Below are 6,809 nucleotides of genomic sequence, written 5' to 3' on the forward strand. Positions count from 1 at the left end.
GGCAGTTCAGAGCAGAGTTTTCTGTGGGAGATGGGAACTCCCTTTGGGCTGGACTTTGGGATTTTTCACTTTGCAAACCTGTTACATGCACAAAAAAGATATATAACTCAATAAAAGGAGAGGGGTAAAAGTTCCCTACCAGTCAGTCATACACAGTCTTATAGTCCACATAGTCAAACATACACAGAGCAACTTTTAGAGCAATCGTGCAGGGCAACATTGCCGTCAATGGTAATGAATAAAGATTACTACCGTAATCCCCTTCCCCCACCACTCCGCCACCCGCCCCGCACCGCCGCTATCCGTTCAAAACATAGTCGGATTTGCCACTAGCAAGATTGCCCTGCAACATTGCTCAAAAAGTTGCCCCGTGTATCATCAGCTTTAGAGGTAAGTTGCTGCTGAGTCCCGCTCCATCCATAAAAGTATATAAAAGTTATTAATTGTAACTTGAATGTGACCAAACTGCTGTATTCTGTTCTATGTAATATCCGACTTGTCCTGTGTGAGTCCTGCTGTGATTTGAGTTCGCTAATGAGTTCTGCCTTCAGATAGAAGGCTAAAGCTAGCATGCTTATGCTAGCATGCTAAGTCCGCTGGAAAACAGTGTTAGAAAAGCTGTTGAATGTCGTTAACAGCATGTTACTCTGCTCTTATATCAGGTAGCCATCTCAGCCAACTTACCACACTCACACAGCTCATGTCTTTGTTTCTGTAAAAACTACAGGTGCGACCGGACGTCCCCGTTTTCCGGGGACAGTCCCCGTTTGGAGCTGTCCCCGGAAATGTCCCCGTTTTTAACTGTGTGTTAATCATAGACTGTATACGGTGTTAACAGACCTGAAACCAGGTTTTACTGGTCAGAAAGACTGGAAAGCAGAACATAGGGCCTACAGGTGTCCTGCAGAGAAATGATTGTCCGCCTAAAACTGATTGCCGTCTGCGCATCATGTGACGTTATTGCCCTGTATCTTCATGTCTACAGCTGCTTTTATCTGGATCAAACCATACAGTGTATGGATCAAACAGACATAACGTCTAAATAAACATCACTTTATGTCCGTGGTAATAGCAAAGGTATGTCTTTGTGAAACTTTAATGGTTCTTTTAATAGAATAATTATGTGGATAATCACAAAGTATTTGCAGTTTGTAGCGTAATCAGGCCTGACATTCACGTGATTATAGGCAATAATAGAAGTCTGTTGTTGCCGATAAATGTGTTTGGCAGGCGTATGTCTAATATCCTTGTTTATATTAGGAAAACAGACTGTAGCCTATGATTAACATGACTTACTGCTGACTTATGTATAAAATAAAGACATGATCTCTTTTGCAATTATCCTTATGATTCTACATTATTTTACTTGCTGTGTACAAACAATCCAGTCCTTTTTACCTATTGAAATACCTTTAAATGGCCAAAACAACACATAAAATCCATTTTTCTAGGGACTGCTGCGGTATCGTTTCATATCTGCTGGCAGACGTGGCTCGTATGTCATTATAACCGTAATAACGCCGATTTTAATGTAAACAATTACGATATTTTGTATTAAAATTAGCCTCTGAACTCTGACCTTTCGACTGACAGCTAATCCGACCCAATAAGAGCTCACATGTACCTTTCACAGCCTTCAGTAGCCAACGAGAGCCCACGCTGTAAGAAAGGGCCAGCCCCTATTATTTCGGGTAGGCTGAGCCAATTGCAAGCAATTGTGCCAATGACTGGCACTTCGTAAAATTCTGCAAATAACGATATCCAGCTTTAAGTAGGAAGGTCATGATCTACCAGCAAAAAAATCACATCTGCGTCGAGCTGATACGGAGCGATGCAGCAGCCGCCTGCCGCCATGGGGCGGTGCTGTTTTAGAAAAAATACACTAAGAAAAACCTGTGTAAAATAGTCATTTTTCATGGTACTGGTATGAAATTTAAACTAGGATTAGGTAAGGCTTTATGATGTTACCCTAAGGTGTTTCAGCTATAGTTGTCTGCATGCATTTGTTAGCAAGCATTTTGAAGCGGAAATGAAAGATATTAATTTTAGTGTAACTTATATTAATCAATTCCAGTAGCACTTACAATCATTCTAACTTTTGGGTTAGACACTCCAGAGTGTTCTTTCAGAGAAGCCCAAAACCAGGCATATACTCCAAATGGTTCAAGAACTACATTCAATTTACTTTGGATATGCCTTGAATAGGCGTTTTGCATGAACTTTACAGGACTGTTAAGAGGTTAAGTAAATCTATATATGACTGTGAATTTCTATTTTTGAATAACAAATTAATAAAATATGGGGTCCTGTATATGAATTTCAATCAATTTATTTGCTTGTTTAAATTTAGTTGATATATTTTTGTAACAGCTTTCCAAGTTGTATTTCTGCTGATTGTTTTGTTTTAATGTTTCATGTTGACTTTTTAAAGGTTTGAACTGACCCGTTTAAAGGCCAATTTTGTTAATTTTCTGTTTAATTTAGAGGATATATATATATATATATACACACACACACACACACACACACACACACACACACACACACACACACACACACACACACACACACACACACACACACACACACACACACACACACACACACACGTTGAGTTCCAGGTGTGTGCGTGGTGGAGTGCAGGCTGCGCACTAGAATTAGTGAGTTGATGACTCTTGTTTTACATAACTCTTTACGGTTTTGAGCTCCTGTAAAATTGTTTGCAGAAGCCGATGTGAGTCAGCAGTTCTCTGCACTGAACACCAGAATGTTGCCATTGAGGAGAGGATGGCTGTTTTTAAATCCAACAACTGCTCCAGTGTGGAAGAACAAGAAAAAAGACGAGTGAACAATTATGGTAAGACTTGCTCACTAATAAGCTAAAACCAGCCAAAATCAGCGTAAGTTGACTTTTTGTGTTGCCTTTATTCATAGGAAGCGGCCTGTCTCCTACACAACTCTGAGGGAAATTGCAAGCACCATGATGCTGAGCAAGGGTTAGATTTACTGAATAGGCATGCATTGTACTGTATAAAAGTAAATCTATTTTTTTTTTGGATATCCTTGACAAGGCAGTCATATCCTTTTTGGTCTCTGGACTTACATGATGTGGATCATGATGCCGTTGTGTGTAAGTAGCAGACTTTTTACTGTGGTGTTTTATTAAATTTTCTTTGTACTGTGGCTATGCTATTTACTTATAACACTAAATTTTGTTATCCAGCTCAAGAAGGAAGCTGGTAAGATTCGTTGGATTAGATTAATTGCTGGTCAATGTGACATAATTTTTCAGTGAGATGTATTGTTTCCCCCAGGCCACAAGACCTCGGATTCATTAGCACTGCTCGAGGATATATAATAAGTTATAGTTTGTTTTTGTTTCATTCTGTGATTATTTTTGTAAACTGTATGTTTTCTGGTTTGTAGCAGAAGTGAGTAACAAAATTAATTTAATTTTACAACTCTGTAAAATGACAATGAAAACCTACCCTGTAAGTATGCAGTACTGGTTGTCTGTTTGTGTTTACAGCTGTTGGAAGCGAGGCAGTGTACTGGCAGATGAAGTGGCGTTCTACACTATAGATCTGATGTCAAATGAGGAAGATTGCAGCTTTGAGGGGGGTGCGACCCCCAAGTTTCAGCAGCCAGGAGCTCACCCCGACCTCTTTTGCACGCTTCAGAGCAGGCTGGTGGCTAATCCAAAGCACTGCATCACAGGCGTCTGTTGAATGGATCATGTTCTGACAGCCACCACCACATGACTCAGAGGTGGACAGACACTTCGTCCTGCAGCCCAGCATTTTATGTTTTTTTTTTAAATTTTTTTTTGCATTTGCCTTTTTTAAAAAAAAACAACCTTTTAATCAACATGTCCCTCATAAATTCATGTCCTTTATTAGTGTAATAGCATGAATACAATATGTAACAAATGATATAGTCTTCAGTAAGTGCAATATTTATTTAATACAGGGTTATTAATTATACACTAGGGAGGGATTCAGTCAGGTCGCTCTCCTCACATTTAAGATGTTTACTTTGTACAAATGTACACCTTCACTTTGAATTATACAACAGCTTAATAAGGAAAACCAGCACTCGAAAGTTCAGCTCATGTATTTTATCAAACCACATAAGAAAAACAAATCTCAAAATAACACACTGTAACCAACTCACAATGCACATCAAGCCATAGTTCAGTGCAGTTGAACTAAAGTAGCATCACAAATTCAGTCCATCACAAAATATCAGCATAAATTCGGCCCATCACAAAGTTGCACAAGAAAAACACAGAAAACTGGCCAGTGAAAGCAAGGGGTTTTTGTTAGACTTATGACTGGAGACACTGGAAACTTGACAGGGCGCAGGGTGAATCTGAGTCTGATGAAGGGTGAGTGTTTACGGTACAACTCGGTAGTTTCAAGTCGTCACAGAGTGATCCAAAAAGTCATTTTCGCTTACACAGACTCGACCAGTGGTCTTTCCAAGCTTTCCATAGTTAAATCTGCAACAACCTCAGCGACATCCAAAGAACTCATTTCACAAACACACTAACCAACCCCCTTCAACATTCCCCTCTCGACCCTTTCATCATATCCTTCCGGAACCTCCTCATAATCTAAATATACTACCTTTTATACCTCACAATTGCCATGGTCTTTGTTAGTGAAATGAAGTGATTATAACTAAGCATTGGGAACAAGATCACGCGCATTCTCACTAATGCAACCACCTGTGCCCCACTCATTTCACCCACCCGTGCCTCCCTATATATGCGCAAACGCATATAAGCCCGTCTAACCCCTTTCTCTCCTGTTTCTCTGTTCTCACATTTCTCCACCCCAAACCCTGATGTGGTAGCCCCGTGGACAGCCCTCTCCAGACCCTTCATCCCATCCTTCCTGAACCGTCTCTGGTGTGGTCTTTGTAATGGTATTACAGATTTTAGAGCGCGACTACTCCTTGAGTGAGACTTCTGTTTCAGGTTAAAAACAAAGGGTGTTACGTCTAGGGATGTTTTCCATGATGTTGTCAGACACCTAGTATAACAGTCTGAGCCTGTCTGTGGCAAAAATAAGCACTTTTTGTAAATTGCGCCCATTGTAGCAGTAATAGTGCCAGTTGGAGACTTTCCAGACAAGAAAATAACTTTTCATCTCTGAAAAGATGGTCTTTTCTGGATAATGAAGTCTAGGAATAAGGTACAAGGTAGATTTATTTGTCACACCTGCTCCACTGATGTAGACAAGAGTGTGTGTCTTTATCTCCTTTTTCCTAAAATCATCAATCTGCTCTTTGGTTTTATTGACGTTGAGCAGTAGGTTGTTCTCTGTAGAGCACTCTGTAGGATTATCAATTTCCTCCCAATATGAAGTCTCATCGTTGTTAAAAATCAGGCCGATGATGGTGGTTCTAATTGGGGGATGATTTTATCAACTTGGTCACCTTACAATCAACACATCTGCTGATGTATATTCCTCAAGGTTGATGTGGCTCTCCTGGGTGGCAGCCTCTCTCTCTCCAATCCGTGCTCCCAAAACAGTCCTGCAGAGTTGCTATATCCTCATCTGTACACACTTTGACTGTTTTAATTTTTGGTTTGACCCTTTTTAATCAGCTGGATGTAAGTGGGCCGAAGAAGCAGAGAAACATGGTCTGACTGACCAAAATTGAATATTGGTGTAGACGTGGCCCCAGCATGTTTGTTCCTCTGGTGGGGATGTGGACATGCTGGTGGACCTTATGTAAAATAGTTCTGAGGTCTGTTTGATTAAAATCATCAGTAACATTAAAAACATGACTGCTGATGACCTCATACACTTCCTGTAGTGCTTTTTTTTTTTGCAACTGGAGGAATGTAAACACCAACGACAAAAACACTGGAGAATTCTCTGGGCAGATAGTATGGCCGACATCTCAACATTAAAGAGCATCAAGCGTCGGTAATGTAGATACACAGTCCTCCCCTCCTCGTCTTAACAGACTCTAGTGTCCTGTCAGCGCGGAATAAACTCCTCCTGTCAAGGGTGACAGCTTCCTCAGGTACGCTGCTATGCAGCCAGGTCTTGGTCAAGATGAGGGCACAGCATTCTCTGATTTCCAATTTCTAAGCGAGCCTTAGTATCCTCCATTTTATTCTCCAGTGACTGGAAATTAGCCAGGAGTAGGCTGGGAAGTGGAAAAGCCTTTGGTCCAAACTGATTTAGTTTCACTCTTCTTGCCGCTCGCTTTCCTCTACTCCTTATTTGACAACGTTTCCTGCGGCTGGTCCGCTTGTTTTGTTGGGAGATGCCATGGCTTATCGTTTCCAGGTTTGCTGCACTCAGTCCAGTCTCCACTCTTTCTATTCCATATTGATTAATGTATTTCTGTTATAGGTGATCATAATTAGACATGTTTCTGTAAAAAAAGGAGTCAAAAACAGATTAAAACCAAAAATGTAGCAATAATTAAAGGAGCTAGTCACAAACTTATGTGAGTAACTGTTTTCTCTTTAACTGCTTTTGCAAGGAGGCTGAACACACACACACACACACACACACACATGCGAAGACCTTCCTCTCAGCCTGATGTGTTAAGGGATAAGTGGCCAGATGCAGTGGTTCTCACACGTTTTCTGTCATGACCCCCTTTCAAAAGCCGAAAACAAGTTCATGCCTCTCCACTACACGTAAACAGATTGAATTCTTATCAATCATTAACAATATTATGGGAGCAGCAAATAAAAAAGGTTGAATTTGATTGAAATAAAAGATCATTCAATTCAGCACGACAGTTCTGTACCCCCCTGCAGTAGTTCTATGCCCCCCCCC

At 40.6% G+C, this 6,809-nt stretch overlaps 1 long non-coding RNA gene across 1 annotated transcript in view; it reads left to right on the forward strand.

Annotated features, from left to right (window-relative positions):
• LOC123977296 overlaps nucleotides 1–3,773 on the forward strand; it is a 5,113-nt gene extending 1,340 nt beyond the window's left edge. The window contains exons 2-4 of the long non-coding RNA XR_006826625.1: nucleotides 2,727–2,857; nucleotides 2,935–3,130; nucleotides 3,530–3,773. This is a non-coding gene — a long non-coding RNA (uncharacterized LOC123977296). The remainder of the gene's footprint in view (nucleotides 1–2,726; nucleotides 2,858–2,934; nucleotides 3,131–3,529) is intronic.
• The last annotated feature ends 3,036 nt before the right edge of the window (nucleotides 3,774–6,809 follow it).

The sequence above is a fragment of the Micropterus dolomieu genome, linkage group LG10, assembly GCF_021292245.1.
Source record: "Micropterus dolomieu isolate WLL.071019.BEF.003 ecotype Adirondacks linkage group LG10, ASM2129224v1, whole genome shotgun sequence".
NCBI classification, from domain to species: domain Eukaryota; kingdom Metazoa; phylum Chordata; class Actinopteri; order Centrarchiformes; family Centrarchidae; genus Micropterus; species Micropterus dolomieu.